We start from the raw sequence: 21,283 nt of genomic DNA on the forward strand, positions 1-21,283 counted from the left end.
GTATCATCAAGATAATATGGATCAGTGCTTAAAAAATAGAAGTGTTCATGATCAGCTTGGGAAGCGAGTTGTTGATCAAAATTAGGTTGATTATGAAGAAGAGGTGATGAGGAAGAATGTGTTTGGTAGGAAGGGCAATGGTGTACAGGAGGTTTAACAAGAAATCAAAAAAGAAGGGTACAACACCTAAGGAGTAGAGAGCTAGAACAGGCTCAGAAATCTAGTAAATCTCAAGTATGGCATGTTAAACAAACAGCCGATAAGGGTCAACCATCGACTAATATTCAAATGGTTTTTCTTTTGCCATTAGAATTTAGAGCTCCAGCAGATCAAGAAGTCTATTCAGATTTTGATGAATTAGAATATGAGGAGATGGTTGCCAAATTGATAGTGATACAACAAGCTATATTTGATAAGCCAGTCAAGTATCGACACTTGAACGCTTTATATGTGAAAGGTTTTGTTGATGGGAAGCCGATGAGCAAAATGTTGGTGGATGGAGGTGCTTCTGTTAATCTTATGCCTTATACTACTTTTCACAAGCTTGGTAAGGGACCATGAGATTTGATTGAGACTAACATGATGCTTAAGGATTTTGGGGGTAATGCATCCAAGACCAGGGGGCAATAAATGTTGAATTGATAATTGGAAGTAAGACTTTGCTCACTACATTCTTTATCATTGATGGAAAGGGTTCATATAGTTTACTCCTTGGTCATGATTGGATTCATGCAAATTGCTATGTACCATCGACTATGCATCAATGCTTGATTTAGTGGCATGGAGATGATGTTGAGCTAGTTCATGCTGATGACTCTATGAGTATAGCAACAACTGATCCAATGTATTGGGAACTAGAAGATTTTGAGTGTTTTTCTAGCAAACGATGGGAAGGAGGCTTCTTTAAGATCAATGATGAAAGCCAACAGCCAATCCAAATCCTTGGGGAAAAGGAGTTGAAGAAAGTTATGATTTTGACATCACAAAATCAGACAAGTTCTTTTATTTCTTGCTTGAGAAAGGATAGATCAAATTGCTCGCAAATCATGCTATATTACCTCCTGATCAGTTGAAGAATAAGAAGTTCTGCAAATTTCATAACACTACTTCTCATTCTACTAATGAGTGTAGAATTTTTCAGCAACATATACAGAGGGCTATTTAGCACGGGAAACTTAAATTTGCTACACCTCAGAAGATGAAAGTTGATGATAATCAGTTTCCCAAAAGATCATAATATGGTTGATGCTAAGTTGCTCAAAGGGAAGACTAAAGTTCTAACATTAATTAGGGCAAAGGAAACTAAAATAGTTGATCTAGAGATGCAAATATCAGCTGATGAATATAGAGAAATTAAAAGGCGTCATGACCGACAAAAGAGCTAATATGAGTAGGGAGAAACATCAAGAAATGGGGCGATGATGCTGCGTGTTACATCTCAAATTTTGTTGAATAATTGGCAATGGCAGAAAGAAAAGGATTATCAGCATTGGTTAGAAGAGAAAGAATATCAGCGTCAAAAAGAAGAGGAGAGGTATGAAAGAGAACAAGCTTGAATCACATTGGAATTGTCCTTTTTTCAGACATTGTTGGAATAAAGGTTTGAAATTGCCTACTAGAAATAATTGTCCTAGAGTGTAGTGAACAATATTGGAAGTTTAGGCAATCCCAAGCCAACCGCCGGTCTATCCATGCTCGAATTGAGTATCATCATGATAATATGGATCGACGCTTCAAAAATAGAAGTGTTCATGATCGGTTTGGGAAGCGAGTTGTTGATCAAAATTGGGTTGATTATGAAAGATGAGGTGATGAGGAAGAATGTGTTTGGAAGGAAGGGCAATGGTGTCTAGGAGGTTTAACAAGAAGTCAAAAAAGAAGGGTACAACACCTAAGGAATAGAGAGCTAGAATAGACTTAGAAATCTGGTAAACCTCAAGTATGGCGTGTTAAACAAATAGCCGATAAGGGTCAACCATTGGCTAATATTCAAATGGCTTTTCTTTTGTCATTAGAATTTAGAGCTCCAGCAGATCAGAAGTCTATTCAGATTTTGATGAATCAGAATATGAGGAGATGGTTGCCTAAATTGATAGTGATACAACAAGCTATATTTGATAAGCCAGTCAAGTATCGACACTTGAACGCTTTATATGTGAAAGGTTTTGTTGATGGGAAGCTGATGAGCAAAATGTTGGTGGATGGAGGTGCTTCTGTTAATCTTATGTCTTATACTACTTTTCACAAGCTTGGTAAGGGACCATGAGATTTGATTGAGACTAACATGATGCTTAAGGATTTTGGGGGTAATGCATCCAAGACCAGGGGGTAATGAATGTTGAATTGACAATTGGAAGTAAGACTTTGCTCACTACATTATTGTCATTGATGGAAAGGGTTCATATAGTTTACTCCTTGGTCATGATTGGATTCATGCAAATTGTTGTGTACCATCGACTATGCATCAATGCTTGATTCAGTGGCATGGAGATGATGTTGAGTTGGTTCATGCTGATGACTCTGTGAGTATAGCAACAGCTGATCTAATGTTTTGGGAACTAGAAGATTTCGAGTGTTTTTCTAGCAAGTGATGGGAAGGAGGCTTCTTTAAGATCAATGATGAAAGCCAATAGCCGATCCAAGCAGTTGGCTCTGAGAGTTTGTTTTAATGGATAATCAATAGATGGTACAGATAGTAAACTAGGACATGCCTTTATGTCGGCTGATGAATTAGAGGAGATAGATATTGGTCCTGGAGATTGGCCTAGGCCGACGTATGTAAGTGCTAAGTTGTATCCTGGGTATAAGTGAGAGTTGATAGATTTATTAAAGGAATTTAAAGATTGTTTGGCTTGGGAATATTATGAAATGCCTTGTCTAGATCGATCAATTGTTTAACATCGGTTGCCAATCAAATCTGGATATCGACCAATTAAACAAGCTTTGAGGAGATTTAACCCAAATGTTCTTGATGATATAAAAAGGAGACTAAAAGATTACTAGAAGCAAAATTTATCTGACCATGCCGTTATGCAGAGTGGATATCGAGTGTTGTTCCTATGTATAAGAAAAATGGGAAGTTAAGAGTTTGTGTCGATTTCAGAGATCTGAACAAGGCTACACCCATAGATGGTTATTCGATGCCAATAGCTGATATGTTGGTAGATGCAGCAGTCGGGCATAAGGTTATTAGTTTTATGGACGGCAATACTAGGATATAATCAAATTTTTATGGCTAAGGAATACATAGCAAAAATAGCTTTTAGGTGCCCTAGTGCAATCGGCTTATTTGAAAGGGTTGTGATGACCTTTGGTTTGAAGAATGCACGTGCAACTTATTAGAGGGCAATGAATTATATTTTTCATAAGTTGATCTATAGGATTGTTGAAATATACATTGATGATGTGGTGGTGAAATTCAAAGGGTACAAAGAACATCTAATTGATTTGCGGGAGACTTTGGAGTGCACAAGAAAACATGGCTTAAAGATGGATCCTAATAAGTGTGCCTATGGAGTATCAACCTAGACTAATTTTTAGGTTTTATGGTGTGTAACATCCTAGGTGTTAGGCTTGCACTTTTGCACTTGCATTGTATGAGCATAAGCATCATTCATTCATATATGAGCATAAGCATATGAAGTGTCATCTCAATCACCTTACTTTTGTACATGTGATGATAGCTATATGCATGTATATGCTTGCCATTGTGTGTGACCAATGTATGAAATACTTGTGGGACCCTAGGAGTACCTTTAACATGTCTAGAATGTCACATGGAACAACTTTGGTATTCATAACTTGGACCCAATTGGCCTCTAAGTGATGGTTATAGTGTAATCTACCATTTTCAAGTTGCATGTTTGACCTAAGTTGAACTATACACTAGGGACTTTGCATGGCTAGTGCACCCATAAGCAAAGTTGTAGTACTTGACTAGAGTAACAACTTTTATTTTTGGGTCAAGAGCTAATTCAGTGCCTAACATGGTCAAATAGGGATCAAAAGAATCAACAAAATACTATTTTCAACTTAGAAAAAATTGCCAAGTCATGAACTAAGATTCAGTTTCGATGTACCCTACTTTGAAGCTTTGCAATTTGAAAACCATGGTGAATTAGAGGAAACTTTCTAAATCAAAGTTGTAGATCTCGTGTAGCTCTACAATTCTTGTTAATTAAGTTTTTGTAAATAACGAATGGATTAGGAGATAGAGGTAGCTAAACTTGTGCTATCAGTCACTAATTGTGGGCCTAATGGCCGCGGACGCCGCGCCGTCAGTGGCCAACCAGGTGTAGGCCAGGCATGCTGTGTGGCGGCCATATGCTAGTGTCGGCCAGGCTAGTCAGGTGAGCGTGGGAAGAAGAGGCATGCACCTTTGCTGCTCGCCCCATTTCGCTCTCACACCCGGCTCTCTCTCTCGCCACGCCAGAGCAAAGCGAAGCACTGCGCCATCGCACCATCATCGTCGCTCCACCATGCCCGCTCGCCACCGTTGTAGCTCCACCGCTCGATTCCTTGTGCCAACAGCTCTGCCACCTCCACCTCTACCTCCCCAAACCACTACTACCTCATGTCGTGCCTTTGTAAGGCCCCATTTCATCTTGTCGCCACCACGCCATCACCGGAGCACCACCGCCATGGCCGTTGTGGTTCTCGAGCTCACCGTTGCCGAGCTAGCCCATTGCCTTCATCCTCTCTTGCACACCTTAGGTTGAGTAACCCTAGACCTAGCGAGTGGACATGATTGAGGCCTGCCTCTTGTCGCCATCTAGCTAGAATAGTGGGAGCACCACCGTGCTCCATGCACCACCATGTGGACATGCATGCGATCAAAGCTCACCGCCACTTCATCGGAACCCTGTCCACCCTAGATAGCTTTGCTAGGATTCCACAAAGCCACAGCGCACCTCACCAGAGCATGTGATGGCCGGAGAATGCTGGCGTACCATGGCGCTACATCCGTCATCCGCCATTGCCGCCGGTGAGCTGTCTCTGGTGAAACCTAGGTCACGTCTTCACCACCAATCGACGCAGCTTGATGAGGGGAACACGTTGGTGTCACCCTCATCATCGGTGATCTTGCCACTAACAAGATAGGGTTGGCCGGAGCACCTCCCCTGCTTCGGTGTCACTGACCAGTGGGTCCCACTGACCAGCTGGTCCCACATGTCAGCAGCTGTAGTATGGTTTTGAATTTATTCTTTTTCAAAAATATAAGCAAACTTGGAAAATTCATAAGTAGAGACGTAGATGTCCAATTTTGGTGAACCAAATTTTGTTGGATTCCTCATGAAGTGTAGTATTTGATAAAAATATGAAATGCACTATTTCTAGTATTTTTCTAGGAGAATAAAATGGAGCTAGATAAATGCATTTTAAATGTCTTCAATCTTGTAAAATGCATAACTTGAGCTAGGAAAGTGATAAAAATGTGATTCCAATTTGATTGATCTTGTATTGACATGCTCTAGCTAAGAAAAATACTAAACCTATAGTAAGCATGATGGGATATAGTCTTCCTATTTAATCTTAAATAATTACTAGTTTCTAGTGAAAATAAATGGGGTAAAAATACATAACTAATGATCATACAAATTTTTACAGAGTGTTATGGTACTAGGATGCATGTATTAAAAATACGAAATTTGTTGTTTGACACTTTTCACTAGGCTAAACTATTTTTGCTAAAATGAGCCTATGCAACTTGTCATTTTTGTAGAGATGGTTATACTTATCCAAATGGCATGAAATTTGTATAGTAGACTTTTGGGGACAGAAGTGGGCTACTGTAATTTTATTAGAATTCATGGTGCATGTTTGATATATTTTCCATATTTCACCTTAGTGTCGAAATAAATTAATAAATGCATTTAAATAATTTACTTGGGCTTGACCATCATGTTTTCTAAAATGTATATGATGCCTATGAACTGTTGGTACCATTGGTTGTGCCCAAATTTGATATCTTGTATGCAGTGAAATATTAATTGCTCTATAATTCAATTTTAGTGACTGTTTGGATAGTTTTGGTTGTGAAGTAAATTGCATGCATAAAACGATGTTTTATGTGAATATCTTCAATAACAAAGTTGCAGATAACTTACTTATCTTGCTTGTGTCAAATTTTCATGGCAATAGGCTAAATGGTTTGAGAGTTATAGGTGTTAGAATTTGGTCTCTAGAAATGCTTATTCTCTGGAAATTTCTGGATAGACCTAGCAAGTTTACCTATTTTGACTAGGATAATGGTTGAATCACCTTTTGGTGATTAAATTAAAGTTGTAGGAAATTTTCTAAGCTTTCCAAAAAGTTTGAGATCATAGTATTTGGTTGAGTAGAACTTCGGATATATCCAAAATAAGTAGCTGCTATTTATAGTAGGAAATGACTAAGTCAATTATAGTTGTTTGTCTTATGTGATGCTTGTGTAGATGCTTAGGCTAATTGAGATTAGTTATTAGCTATAGGTTCTAGGCCTCTTACTAATGATGAACAACTTTACCTTAGGTTTCTAGAACTTGATGAGTGTATGTTTCTTATATTATAGAAGAGATATGCACCTACTCAGTGAAGACCAACTAGAAGAAAGTCATACCTCTACTTGGTCAACGAATGTTAAACTTATCATACACCTTGCGGATAACCATGCTCATGCATACACAATTTATCATGTCATCTCATCTCTTATGCATTCATGGTACTCATTTGTGTATATGCATGCAATAGGTTCCCCGAAAGAAGTGATGCTTCTTGAGTTCAAACCCAAGAATGAGGAGGAGTAGGTAGCCTAGGAGTAGGAAGTTTAGGAGGAAGGAGGAGTCAACATAGAAGATCTCCCTGAGTGTCCTGACCACCAACCTTCCTCATTCTTGAAAGGCAAGCCCCAGAGCATTATAAGCCTCCTATGTTTTTTACAAATATCACTTGCATCCCTTATGTTTGATGCATTATGTTATAGGAGTTGATTGGAACCACTTGATGTATAAAACTACCTTGTCCAGATAAATATATCTTGAATCCTTTGTAGGTCTAGGATTGAATATATGCTTCACCTTGCTTAGTCTAGTAGAAGTCGGGTGATTTCCTATCACCTACAAGATATAGGTAGATATCTGATCATGGTTGGCTATAATTGCTATCATGGAAATAACCATGTGTTGATGAGTGAAAAGGAGACTAGACGGGATTGTGATAAAGAAGCATAAGGCATGGAGGTCTTGGTGCCTATTTATCCCCATCTGTGTCGGTTAAGGACCAATTCATTGTATGTCCTCATGTCATGTTGAACGCATGCCTAGCACTTAGTTGGCTAGATAAGTCGTTCTAACCGCAAAACCGAGTAGCTCAATTTAGGCTGGGCCCTAATAAATGAAAGTGCGCACACTGGAGGCAGTAAGGATGTGTGGAGAGCCAATGGCGTGAGGTCAAGGGTGGGTTCAAGTCCTGATCTTCCTGGTGGATTGGTAGAATCTCTGAGGGTGTAGCATTGATCGGACCCACGAAGTTGGTTCCTTGAGTTGCACCAAAGGTGACCCGATGCGCCCTCGACGGGGGAAGTATGGGTTTGTGTTAGGAATAATTCCCCAGCTAGGTAGGAATCAATTCAAATCACCATTTCTCTCAGATAGTGAGAACATGACTTGAGCAGCGGCAATGTAGAGTAACTTAATGGATACTTGATGGTTATGATGATGCTCAAATTATTCTTATAACCAGGTATGGTTACTAATGCTTGTTAGTTTAATCAAGTGATTGCTTTAGTACAGGTGCTAATCTAGAGCTGCTTAATTGAATAGGTATTCAAATTGATTCTAGAGATATTAAATTTCCATGTTATGTTACTTAAGCTTTTATGCAAAATGTTGTCAAGCTAACTCCACCAATAAAGCCTTGCATACTCCTTGGAGTTATATTATTTCTGGTTTATGATGGGTAAGTCTAGATGAGTACATTCTCGTACTTAGGGTTTATTCCCTCTTATTGCAGATGACATGATGTATCATGGGTACTGTAAGAACTGCCTTGATCCTACCGTCGATGAGGACTAAACTATGGGGCATGGTACTCCTGAGTTATCCCCTCTGTTCTACTTTTGCTAGAAATGACCGTGGTACTGGCATGTATTTGAACTAAGTGTGATGTTGATGTCAAACTACTTCGTTTCCGCTATTTGAACTTGGTTTGTAATAACTATGTGAACTCCGATGTATGTGCGATACTTGTGAACTATTTGTGGACTATGATGTAACATGTGACTGGTTGTGTTGAATCATGAATGATCTTGGTTGTATGTTGGTTTGTTTGAGATCCTTCATGATTTCATCGGACTACCGGGTTTATATAGGCTCAAGTATGATAGTTTGATCACTTCAATGATTGCTATTGTACTTGTGCTCTTATAAATTAGACGGTTCTGTTACAGCTGGCATTGGAGCAAGGTTCAACACTAAACTTGTCATATGGGTATTTAAAACAAAGGTTTTGTTTTATAAAATCAGTTTGGCAACTTATAGCTATATATAGGTGTTAAAAATCTGAATTTTAAATTTTGAGTATGCTAGTGGTCATATCCTTTATGCCCAATTAAGGACTATCAGGTGTCTAATTAAGTACTAACATGGGGGTTCTACTTTCATTGTCCATACAGCGTGCTATTGTATGGACGCCATTCACTTGAGTGGTAATGTATGGATCGAATGCCTCTACGCCCAAGTAAGAAGGTAAGTTGAAGAGTGGTATGACTGCAAGATGTGAGCATGCGGTCGAGGAGAGCTAGCTTTGATATGGCTGTATATGCATGGTTGCATGTGTGCATGGTGTGTATTTAATTGTGGGTAATAAATTGTCATTGGGTAGCTTTGATACAGGAAGTATATGTATGGGTATACATATATAGAAGTATTTAGTTACAACCTAGAGCCCAGATTTACATTGTCCATATATAATTGTTGGGATGGGCTGAAATGAAATTCTTGTGCAGGTACACTAACAGCGAAACGTGTAGCCCGATTAGTTACGTATATTGAGAGAACGTATGTATGCCATCGTGTATGTCGTTAGAATTTTAAATTTTTCCTAAGATTCATGAGGACGTACAGAAGGTGCATGCATCATGTTCACTCATGCATTTACATTGTTGCGTCCTTCCCTTACTTATAATTGCTTACCCCATTCATTAAATTTCTCCTCACATATGATATCCTCTCAAAAGAGTTGCACACTTTGCTATAGATTGCAGCACCAGGAGCCCCGCCTCGTAGTGACACGTTCCTAGCTATGTTTGGCACTCCTACCTTACTACGGAGGGTGCTAAACTCAGTTGGGTATGCTAAGCCACCTCGCTACTTCTGGAGGGAAGTGCCAGCTGAGGGGCAGCCATGGTATGATGTACGAGTGACCATTTTAGGCCATGCAGACAATCCACAGTGGTAGGGTTGGAGTATTGAGTCAGATGGGCAGTCTCCTTGGGAAGGTGCCCAAGTGGTAGCTTTTGAGGCACTGAGTGAGATCTATCAAGAGTTTAGTGATGAGCTTGTCAATGGCCCAGCCATAACCTTTCCCCGGGTGGATCCATCAATGACTACTTGGATGTAGCTAGGTGACAATGCACTAGTAAGAGACCATGATGAGTGAGCAGAGAGCTCTAGTACTGCTATGAGCGCTATGTTTGTTGTCTTGAAGATGTTCTACTCCTACCAAGACAGCTACGTCAGCTACATGCTAGAGCTCCAGCGAGCATAGGCCGCGCAACGCCAGCTGTGAGGGCATGTGCGTAGGCATCGAAGGGTAGCTAGAGAGGCTCAATGAGAAACTAATAATGCTATTACAGCTTTAGAAGCTCGACGGGTTCAATTGGTAAATGCTGTTGTAGAAAGACATGCGGCTAGGGTAGAGTTATAAGATGTCCATGCTGAGAGGGATGAGGTCATTCACCTTGTTGATACTAGGGAGGCAGCTATAATCTAAATTGTGTTTCAGGTTGCTAGGCAGGCAAGGGAGTTTGATCACAGAGAGTAGGAACTCATACGCCAGATTGAGGAGCTCTAGTTGGATGTTCATCGTCTCAACAACATGGTGAACTCAATTCTTCCTCCAGCTCCAGCGGTGGAAGAAGATCACAATGTATTGATTGCTAAGGATGATGGCATGGAGGTGGACACCGAGGATGATCCTGAGGAAGAGGTCGAGCCTTTTGAGGATGACCTGCGGTGATGGTGTGTCCGACATCGACAGCGACCACCCCGAGGAGTAGCTTAGCTATAGTATCTAGCTAGATGCGTTAGCTCTCTATCTTCGATCTTTTATGTAATGAACTCATAATGTAGATTTTGATCTAATGATGTACCCCTTTGATGTAATCTTGGAACCTTGCATGTTTAATCTATGTTGTTGTAGAACCTTCATAAATGTCCAATTTGTGTGCTGACAAGTATTTGGCATGTATAGGAATGCATTGCGTGATCGCTAAGTAATATAATTGGTGATGTTGTGTTGTGGAAATGAATTATTATGCCTCTACTTTATTGTATGAAAGTTAAATTCTCTCCAGTAAATTTAGTTTGGCATAATTATATAATTCCTCTACAATTTTTCTAGCATCATCAATAATTACTTATCATTGCAATTCTACAAATGATGCACACTCATAGGGGAGCTGGTGGAGATGATGTGGGTGGTAGTGGTTCCCGTGGCAATGGCAATGAGGACCTCCCACAACCACCGCATCCCACACCTATGGAGATGATGGCCCAACTCATGGAGACCCAACATTCCATGGGAGAAGTGTTGCGTGGTCTTCGCGCAGAATGCTGGCCATGGAGGAGCAAGGGACCAACACCAAGGACCTAAATCTAACTAGTTCAACACTTTTAAGGACTTTTTTTACACCAAGCCTCCTATTTTAAGGAAGTAGAGGATCCATTGCAGGCAGATGAATGGCTGAATACAATTGAACAGAAGTTTTGTCTCTTAAGGGTCATAGAACACCTAAAGGCATAGTACGCATCGCACCAGCTGCAGGGGCCTATAGGTATTTGGTGGAGTCATCATTGATCTACCTTGCCTAAGGATGCTCAAATTACCTAGAACTAGTTTAAGGCTACATTTAGGGGACATTATATTCCCCTAGGTCTTATGAGTATGAAACATACAGAATTCATGAGGCTGACGTAGGGTACCAAGAGCCTAACTGAGTACCTGCATGTCTTTAACAATTTGTCAAGGTATGCCATAGAGTTTGTGGATACTGATGCAAATAAGATTGCTAGTTTCAAGAGAGGGCTTAGTCCAAAGCTGATGAAGACCCTAGCTAATAGCAAATGTGCCACTTTCAATGAGTTTGTTAGTGATGCTTTAACTCAAGAGAACCAGGACAACATCTATTCAACATCTAAGAGTCGTAAGAGAGCTTATGAAGCAGGTGCATCTTAGCCAAAAGCTCCTATTACTGCGAGACCTCAGTTTAGCCCACCTGCTCCAAAGTATAGACCACCTCAGAAGAAGGTACAGACCAATCAGACCATGAAAGTGTATCGCATGGCCTTTTTTGTTGCCCTACCAAAGGGTAGCATAGGACAAGGAAGCTCCAGCGTTCCACCTAGCAGTATGCCATGCTCAAACTACAACAAGACTGGCCATTAGTTAAGGAATTGCCCCTATCCCAAGAAGAACAACCAGAAGTAGGGTAATCCAAATGCACGTCAGGGACACATGCACTATACCACCCTAGAAGAGATCCCTTTAAGTGAAGTTGTTACTGTGGGTATGTTTCTTGTGAACCAACACCCCATAGTTGTTTTATTTGATTCTAGAGCTTCACATTCATTTATGAGTCAAATATTTGCATCCAAGCATGATCAAAGGTAGTTACTATAGATAAAGATGGTTATTGCATAAGGGTAGCCAGAAATAATATCTCTACCAACCAGATAGTCAGAGATGTGCACATCTCAATAAGCAACCAAGAGTATACCTCAGATCTTGTAGTATTGCCAGGGTTGGGGATAGATGTAATCTTGGGTATGAAATGGATGAGTGGCCACGGAGTTCTCATTAACACTTCGACTAGAACCATCATGTTGAGAGAACCCCAGAGTAATGATGCTTTCTTAGTGCCACTTCCTAGGAATTTTGATCTCCAAAACTTCGCCGGTGCTATTTAGACCATGACCCTCCTTGATATTCCAGTGGTGTGTGAGTTTCTGGATGTGTTTCCAGATGAATTGCCCGAGTTGCCACCCGATGGGGATGTAGAGTTTAAGATTGAGTTATTGCCTGGGTACAGCACCCATCTCTCGGAGGCCATATATAATGCCACCAAATGACCTAGCCGAGCTTAAGGTTCAATTACAAAGGATTTTAGAGAAAGGTCTCATTTGACCTAGCTCATCTCCATGGGGTTGTCCCACATTATTTGTGAAGAAGAAAGACAAATCCTTATAGATGTGTGTGGACTACCGACCACTTAATACTATAACGGTCAAGAACAAGTGTCCTTTGTCTCGAATTGATATATTGTTCGATCAATTGTCAAGGGCAAAGGTGTTCTCTAAGATTGATTTTAGATCTGGTTACCATTAGATTAAAAATAGACCAAAAGACATACCTAAAACTGTTTTTCCACTAGATATGGCCTGTATGAGTATTTGGTCATGTCCTTTGGGCTAACAAATGCTCCTACATATTTCATGTATCTAATGAATTTAGTGTTCGTGCCCGAGCTGGATAAGTTCATGGTTGTGTTCATCGATGACATTCTAATCTATTTAGAAAATGAGGAAGACCATGCAGAGCACCTGAGAGTCATTCTAACCAGGCTAAGAGAACATAAGTTGTATGCTAAGTTTAGCAAGTGTGAGTTTTGGCTTTGAAAGGTACCTTTTCTAGGGCACGTGCTATCAGAAAATGGGATCTCCAAGGACCCCTCTAAGGTGCAAGAAGTTATGGATTGGAAGGCCCCGACTTCAGCTCACAAAGTTCAGAGTTTTCTTAGTTTAGCAGGTTACTACCATCGGTTCATTCTAGGACTTATCCAAAATCACCAAGCCAATGACAAGATTGCTTCAGAAAGATGAGAAGTTTGTATGGACTCCAGGAGTGTGAAGCTGCTTTTCACACTTTACAAACTTTGTTGACTTCAGCTCCTGTTTTGGCACAACCTGATATCGAGAAACCTTTAGATGTGTTTTGTGATGCATCAGGTACCATTTTGGGATGTGTTCTTATGTAGGAAGGCCGAGTCATTGCTTATGCCTCATGTCATCTGAAGAAGCATGAAGTCAATTACCCTAACTCGTGACTTGGAATTGGCAGCAGTTGTCCATGTATTGAAAATTTAGACACACTATTTGCTTGGCAATGTGTGTCATATCTACACTAGATCATAAGAGTCTTAAGTATATCTTCACTCAACCCAAATTGAATATGAGACAGAGAAGATGGCTAGAATTGATCAAACATTATAATTTAGAAGTACATTATTAGCCTGGCAAAGTGAATGTTGTTGCAGACGCTTTGAGCAAAAAATTCCATTGCAATTCTCTCTTAGAAGATGGTTTTCAATTTATTACATCCTGCTATGCTAGCATAATATTATGATCAGTTGTTCTCTCGAGAGCAAGATCATCGAGCTTCAGAAGACCGATCCGGGTGTGTTCCACATCAAAAGAAAGATGAAAGAGCATGAGACTAAGCATTTTAGGATAGATGAGAATGGTGTTCTATTGTATTAGAGATAGACTAGTAGTGTCGAAGGATAAGGAACTTAGAAACTAGATCTTAGGAGAGGCTCACTCTTCTAAACTATCCATGGTAGTAGCCAAATGTATCAAGACTTGAAGAACCATTTTTGGTGGACCAAAATGAAGGAGATTGCAGCTTATGTTGCTAAATGTGATAATTGTTGCCGATTTAAGGTTCATTTGAAACCTATTGGGCTGCTTCAACCACTGTCCGTTCCCTGGTTGGAAGTGGAAAGAAGTTAGCATGGATTTTATTGTTGGACTTCCACCTACTCATAAGAATTATGATTCCATATGGGTGATTGTGGATCGCCTAACCAAGTCTGCACATTTCATTCTAGTTAGAACCAACTACTGATCGCATGAGTATGCTGAGTTGTATATATCCCACATAGTATGTCTACATGGCGTGCCTAAGAACCATTGTATTTGATAGAGGGCCTCAGTCCACTTGCTTGTTTTTGGGAACATTTGCACAAGATGTTAGGCACCAACTTAGTTCAGAAGTTCTACCTATCACCCTCAGACCTCCAGGCAAACTGAATGTGTAAATCAAATATTGGAAGACATGTTGAGAGCTTGTGTCATCTCTTCAAAAGGATCATGGAAAAATGGCTACCTTTAGCTGAGTTTTCCTACAACAATAGTTATCAAGAGAGTATTAAGATGACTCTTTTTGAAGCTTTGTATGGTCGCAAGTGTAGAACTCCTTTGAATTGGGTTGAACCCAAAGAAAGGAGATACTATGGTATTGATTTTGTCAAATAGGCTAAAGAGCAGGTGCATATCATTCAACAACATATAGAAGCCACTCAATCAAGGTAGAAGTGTTATGTAGACAAGGACAAGAAGACCCAATGAGTTTGAAGTAGGTGATTATGTATACCTAGAAGTGTCACCAATGAAAAAGGTACAACGGTTTGGGGTAAAAAGAAAGCTTGCACCTAGATATATAGGTCCATATCCAATCATTGAGAAAAGCGGAAGAGTATCCTACAAGATCCACTTACCTCTAGAAATGAGGGCTATCTTCAATGTTTTTCATGTATCCCAATTAAAGAAATGTTTACTGTGTTCCAGAAGAAAGAGTGGTGGTTAGAGATATCAAGTTAGAATCGGATGTGACTTACGAAGAGAAGCCGGATGCAAATTATGGATAGCAAGGATAGAGTAACTCAAAACCATGTAATCAAGTTTCATAAAGTGATGTAGAATAATCATAGTGAGCAAGATGCTATGTGGGAAAGGGAAGATTATTTACTGTGAGGTTTATCCATCCTTTTACGAAAAATGGTAGGTCTTTTGAATCTCAGGGCGAGATTTCTATAAGGGGCAGGGGCTATAACACCCTAGGTGTTAGGCTTGCACTTTTGCACTTGCATTGCATGAGCATAAGCATCATTCATTCATATATGAGCATAAGCATATGAAGTGTCATCTCAATCACCTTACTTTTGTACATGTGATGATAGCTATATGCATGTATATGCTTGCCATTGTGTGTGACCAATGTATGAAATGCTTGTGGGACCCTAGGAGTATCTTTAGCATGTCTATAATGTCACATGGAATAGCTTTGGTATTCATGACTTGGACCCAATTGGCCTCTAAGTCATGGTTATAGTGTAATCTATCCATTTTCAAGTTGCATGTTTGACCTAAGTTGAACTATACACTAGAAACTTTGCATGGCTATGCACCCTTAAGCAAAGTTGTAGTACTTGACTAGAGTAACAACTTTTATTTTTGGGTCAAGAGCTAATTCAGTGCCTAACATGGTCAAATAGGGATCAAAAGAATCAACAAAATACTATTTTCAACTTAGAAAAAATTGTTGTCATGAACTGAGTTTCAGTTTCGATGTACCATACTTTGAAGCTTTGCAATTTGAAAACCATGGCGAATTAGAGGAAACTATCTAAATCAAAGTTGTAGATCTTATGTAGCTCTATAGTTCTTGTTAATAAAGTTTTTGAAAATAACGAACGGATTAGGAGATAGAGGTAGCTAAACTTGCGCTGTCAGTCACTGATTACGGGCCTGATGGCCGCGGACGCCGCGTTGTTAGTGGCCGACCGAGGGCAAGCCAGACATGCTGCATGGTGGCCATACACCGGTGCCGGCCCAGCCAGTCAGGCCAACATAGGGAGAAGAGGCGTGCGCCTCTACTGCTCGCCCCATTTTGCTCTCGCACCCCGCTCTCTCGCCCATGCTAGAGCAAAGCGGAGCACCGCGCCATCGTTCTTGCTCTGTCGTGCCCGCTCGCCACCATCATAGCTCCACCACTCAATTCCTCATGCTAATAGCTCCACCACCTCCACCTCTACCACCCCAAACCACTACTACCTCATGTCTTGCCTTGGTAAGGCCCCATTTTGCCTGGCCACCACCGCGCCATCACCGGAGTGCGCCGCGCTCTTGGCTTGTCATGGCCAGGCACAACACATGCACCTCCACTCTCTCTCTCTCCCTCTTTTGGTCTTCACTATAGGTCCTAGCATCTAAACCCATCATCCACTTAGATGCTACCACCTAGTTGCGCTGGAATGCATCGCTGCTCTAGCACGTGGCCAGCAATGGCCACCTGTGGCACTCGAGCTCACCGTTGCCGAGCTAGGCCCATCGCTTCCATCCTCTCTCATGTGCCTTAGGTTGAGTAACCCTAGACCTAGAAGGTGGCATGATGGAGACCCTACCTATCGCCGTAGTCTAGCCGAAATGGTGGGAGGACTACCATCCTCCGTGCGCCACCGCATGGACATGCACGCGGTCAGAGCTCACCGTCACTTCACCGGAACCCTATCCACCCTAGATAGCTTCGCTAGGATTCCACGAAGCCATAGCACACCTCACCGGAGCATGTGATGGCTAGAGAATGCCAAGGTACCGTAGCACTACCTCCACCATCCGCCATTGCTATCGAGGAGCTGTCTCCAGTGAAACCTAGGTCACGTCTTCACCACCAACCGACGCGGCTTGATGAGGGGAACACGTTGGTGTCACCCACGTCGCTGATGATCTCATCGCCGATTTGATAGAGCAGGCCAAAGCACCTCCCCTACTTCGGTGTCACTGACCAGCGGGTCCCATTGACCAGCAGGTCCCACGTGTTAGCGGCTGCAGTATGGATTTGAATTTATTCTTTTTCAGAAATATAAGCAAACTTTGAAAATTCATAAGTAGAGTTGTAGATGTCCAGTTTTGGTGAACCAAATTTTGTTGGATTCCTCATAAAGTGTAGTATTTCATAAAAATATGAAATGCACTATTTATGGTATTATCTAGGAGAATAAAATGGAGCTAGAAAAATGCTTTTTAAATGTCTTCAATCTTGTAAAATGCATAACTTGAGCTAGGAAAGTGATAAAAATGTGATTCCAATTTTGATTATCTTGTGTTGACTGTGCTCTAGCTAAAAAATACTAAACCTATAGTAAGCATGCTTGGAATATGGTCTTCCTATTTAATCTTAAATAATTGCTATTTTCTAGTGAAAATAAATTGGGTAAAAATACCTAACTAATGATCATGCAAATTTTTACAGAGTGTTATGGTACTAGGATGCATGTAAGAAAAATATGAAATCTATTATTTGACACTTTTCACTAGGCTAAACTATTTTTACTAAAATGTTCCTATGCAACTTGTCATTTTTCTAGAGATGGCTATACTTATCCAAATGGCATCAAATTTGTATAGTATACTTTTGGGGACATAAGTAGGCTACTGTAATTTTATCAGAATTTATGGTGCATGTTTGATATATTTTCCTTATTTCACCTTAGTGTCCAAACAAATTAATAAATGCATTTAAATAATTTACTTGGGCTTGACCATCATGTTTTCTAGAGTGTATATGATGCCTATGAACTATTGGTGCCATTGGTTGTGCCCAAATTGGATTGCTTGTATGCAACAAAATATTAATTGCTCTATAATTCAATTTAGTGACTGTTTGGATAGTTTTGGTTGTGAAGTAAATTGCATGGGTAAAACGATATTTGCTGTGCATATCGTCAATAAAAAAGTTGTAGATACCTTACTTATCTTGCTTGTGTCAAATTTTCATGGCAATAGGCTAATTGGTTTGAGAGTTATAGCTGTTAGAAGTTGGTCTCCAGAAATGCTTATTCTCTAGAAATTTTTGGATAGACCTCGAAAGTTTACCTATTTTAACTAGGATAATTGTTGAATCACCTTTTAGTGATTAAATAAAAGTTGTAGGCAATTTTATAAGCTTTCCATAAATTCCAAGATCATTGTATTTCATTGAGTAGAACTTTGGATATAGCCAAAATAAGTAGCTGGTGTTTACAGCAGGAAATGACTAAGTCAATTGTAGTTGTTTGTCTTATGTGATGCTTGTGTAGATGCTTAGGCTAATTGAGATTAGTTGTTAGCTGCAGGTTCTAGGCCTCTTACTGATGATGAACAACTTTACCTTAGGTTGCTAGAACTTGATGAGTGTATGTTTCTTGTATTATAGAAGAGATATGCACCAACTCAGTGAAGACCAACTAGAAGAAAGTCAAACCTCTACTTGGTCAACGAATGTTAAACTTATCATACACCTTATGGATAACCATGCTCATGCATACACAATTTATCATATCATCTCATCTCTTTTGCATTCATGGTACTCATTTATGCATATGCATGCAATAGGTTCCCCAGAAGGAGTGACGCTTCTCGAGTTTGAACCCAAGCATCAGGAGGAGCAGCAGAAAGCCAAGGAACAGGAAGTTCAGGAGGAAGGAGGAGTCAACGTAGAAGATCTCCCTAAGTGTCCTAACCACCAACCTTCCTCATTCTTAAAAGGCAAGCCCCAGAGCATTATAAAGCCTCCTATGTTTTTTACAAATATCACTTGCGTCCCTTATGTTGGATGCATTATGTTATAGGAGTTGATTGGAACCACTTGATGCATAGAACTACCTTGTCCAGATAAATATATCTTGAATCCTTTGTAGGTCTAGGATCAAATATATGCTTAGCCTTGCTTAGTTAGGTAGAAGTCGGGTAATTTCCTATCACCTGCAAGATATAGGTAGATATCTGATCACGGTTGGCTATAATTGCTGTCATGGAAATAACCATGTGTTGATGAATGAAAAGGAGACCAGATGGGATTGTGATAGAGAAGCACAAGGCATGGAGGTCTTGGTGCCTATTTATCCCCATCTGTGTTGGTTAAGGACCGATTCACTGTATGTCCATCATGTCACGTTGAATGCATGCCTAGCACTTATTAGTTGGCCGGATAAGTCAGTTCCGACCGCAAAATCGAGTAGCTCAATTTAGGCCAGGCCTCAATAAGTGAAAGTACACTCACTAGAGGCAGTAAGGATGTGTGGAGAGCTAATGGCATGAGTCCAAGTGTAGGTTTGAGTCCTGATCTTCCTGGCAGATTGGTAGAATCTCTGAGGGTGCGGACACTGATCAGACCCGCTAAGTTGGTTCCTGAGTTGTACCAAAGGTGACTCAATGTGACTCCTATGGGGAAGTATGGGTTTGTGTTAGGAATAATTCCCTAGATAGGTAGGAATCGATTAGAATCGCCGTCTCTCTCGGATAGTGAGAACTTGACAGAGCAACGCCAACGTAGAGTAACTTAATGGATACTTGATGGTTGTGATGATGCTCAAATTATTCTTATAACCAGATGTGGTTACTAATGCTTGTTAGTTATATCAAGTGATTGCTTTAGTACATGTGCTAATCTAGAGATGCTTAATTGAATAGGTATTCAAATTGATGCTAGAAATATTAAATTTCCAAGTTATGCTACATAAGCTTTTATGCAAAATGTTGTCAAGCTAACTCCACCGATAAAGCCTTGCATACTCCTTGGAGTCCATTATTTCTAGTTTATGGTGGATAAGTCTAGCTAAGTACATTCCATACTTAGGGTTTATTCTCTCTTGTTGCAGATGACATGATGTATCATGGGTACTATAAGAACTACCTTCATCCTGCCATGGATGAGGACTAAACAATGGGCATGGTACTCTTGAGTTATCCCCTCTATTCTGCTTTTGCTGGAAATGACCAGTGGTACTGGCATGTATTTGAACTAAGTGTGATATTGAAGTCAAACTACTTTGCTTCCGCTGTTTGAACTTGGTTTGTAATAACTATGTGAACTCCGATGTATGTGAGATACTTGTGAACTATTTGTGAACTGTGATGTAACATGTGATTGGTTGTGTTTAATCATGTACGATCTTGGTTGTATGTTGGTTTGTTTGATGATCCTTTGCGATTTCATCAGAACTACCAGGTTTATATGGGCTCAAGTATGATAGTTTGATCGCTTCAGTGATTGCTATTGTACTTGTGCTCTTATAAATTGGACAATTCTGTTACATGGTCCACGAGAGAGGAATTGAAATTGGTTAAAAAAGTATGAAAGCAATTGATGAGGCAATACCCCCAACTACTAAAATAGAGTTACAATCTTTGCTTGGTAAGATTAATTTTATCAGAAGGTTTATTTCAAATTGGTCAAAAAGGGTTCTGCCATTTTCTCCATTGGTGATCAAGAATTTAAATGGAGTGACATACAACAAAAGGCGTTTAAGGAGATAAAAGAATACATGAAGTGTCCACCTATGCTGGTCCCTCCTCAGCAAAGTAAGCCTTTTAAGTTGTATATGTTGGCCGATAGCCAAACAATTGAGTTGGCCTTAATACAAGAGTTTGAAGGAAAAGAACTGAGTTATTTTCTATTTAAGTAGAAGGCTTTTGGATCCAAAAATAAGATATTCTCCCTATTGAAAAGTTATGCTTATGCTTATATTTCTCTTGCACTAAGTTACGACATTACTTGTTATCGGCTAAGTGTACAGTTGTGTCTAAGGCTGATGTGATCAAACACATGTTATCAATGCCAATATTAAATGGGAGAATGTGAAAGTGGATTCTTGCATTATTGGAATTTGACTTGAGGTACGAATTGGCTAAAGCAGTCAAGGGGCAAGTAATAGCTGATTTTATTACTCAGCGTCATAAACCAAGTATTGGCTAAGTAGAACTGAATATCTTGGACACTATTCTTTGATGGATCATCATGCAAGCAAGGTGGTGGCATTGGTATTGTTATTGTTTCACCTCGGGGGACAAGTTTTGAGTTTGCTTTTCTAATTAAACCAATGACTACCAACAATCAAGCAGAATATGAAGCTATTCTTAAGGGACTTTAACTTCTTCATGAAGTAAAGGCTGAGTTAATTGAAGGTATTTGGAGATTCACAGTTAGTTATTAATTAGTTGATCGGCCTATATGAATGTAAAGATGATATTTTGAGGGGATACTATGATGAATGCCAGAGGTTACTCAAGGAGTATCCCCATATTCCTCTTTAGCATATTCCAAGAGCATAGAATCAAGAGGCTAATCGGTTAGCTCATAGTACGTCAGGTAATCGAGTGTTTCAAGAGATCTTAAGCAGTGAAACCTTGACTAATGATTGGAGAGTTGAAATAGCTAATTACCTTAAGAATCCATCATAGAGGGTTACTAGGAAACTAAGGTATAAATT

The sequence above is a fragment of the Miscanthus floridulus genome, chromosome 19 (assembly GCF_019320115.1).
Source record: "Miscanthus floridulus cultivar M001 chromosome 19, ASM1932011v1, whole genome shotgun sequence".
Taxonomy (NCBI): Eukaryota; Viridiplantae; Streptophyta; class Magnoliopsida; order Poales; family Poaceae; genus Miscanthus; species Miscanthus floridulus.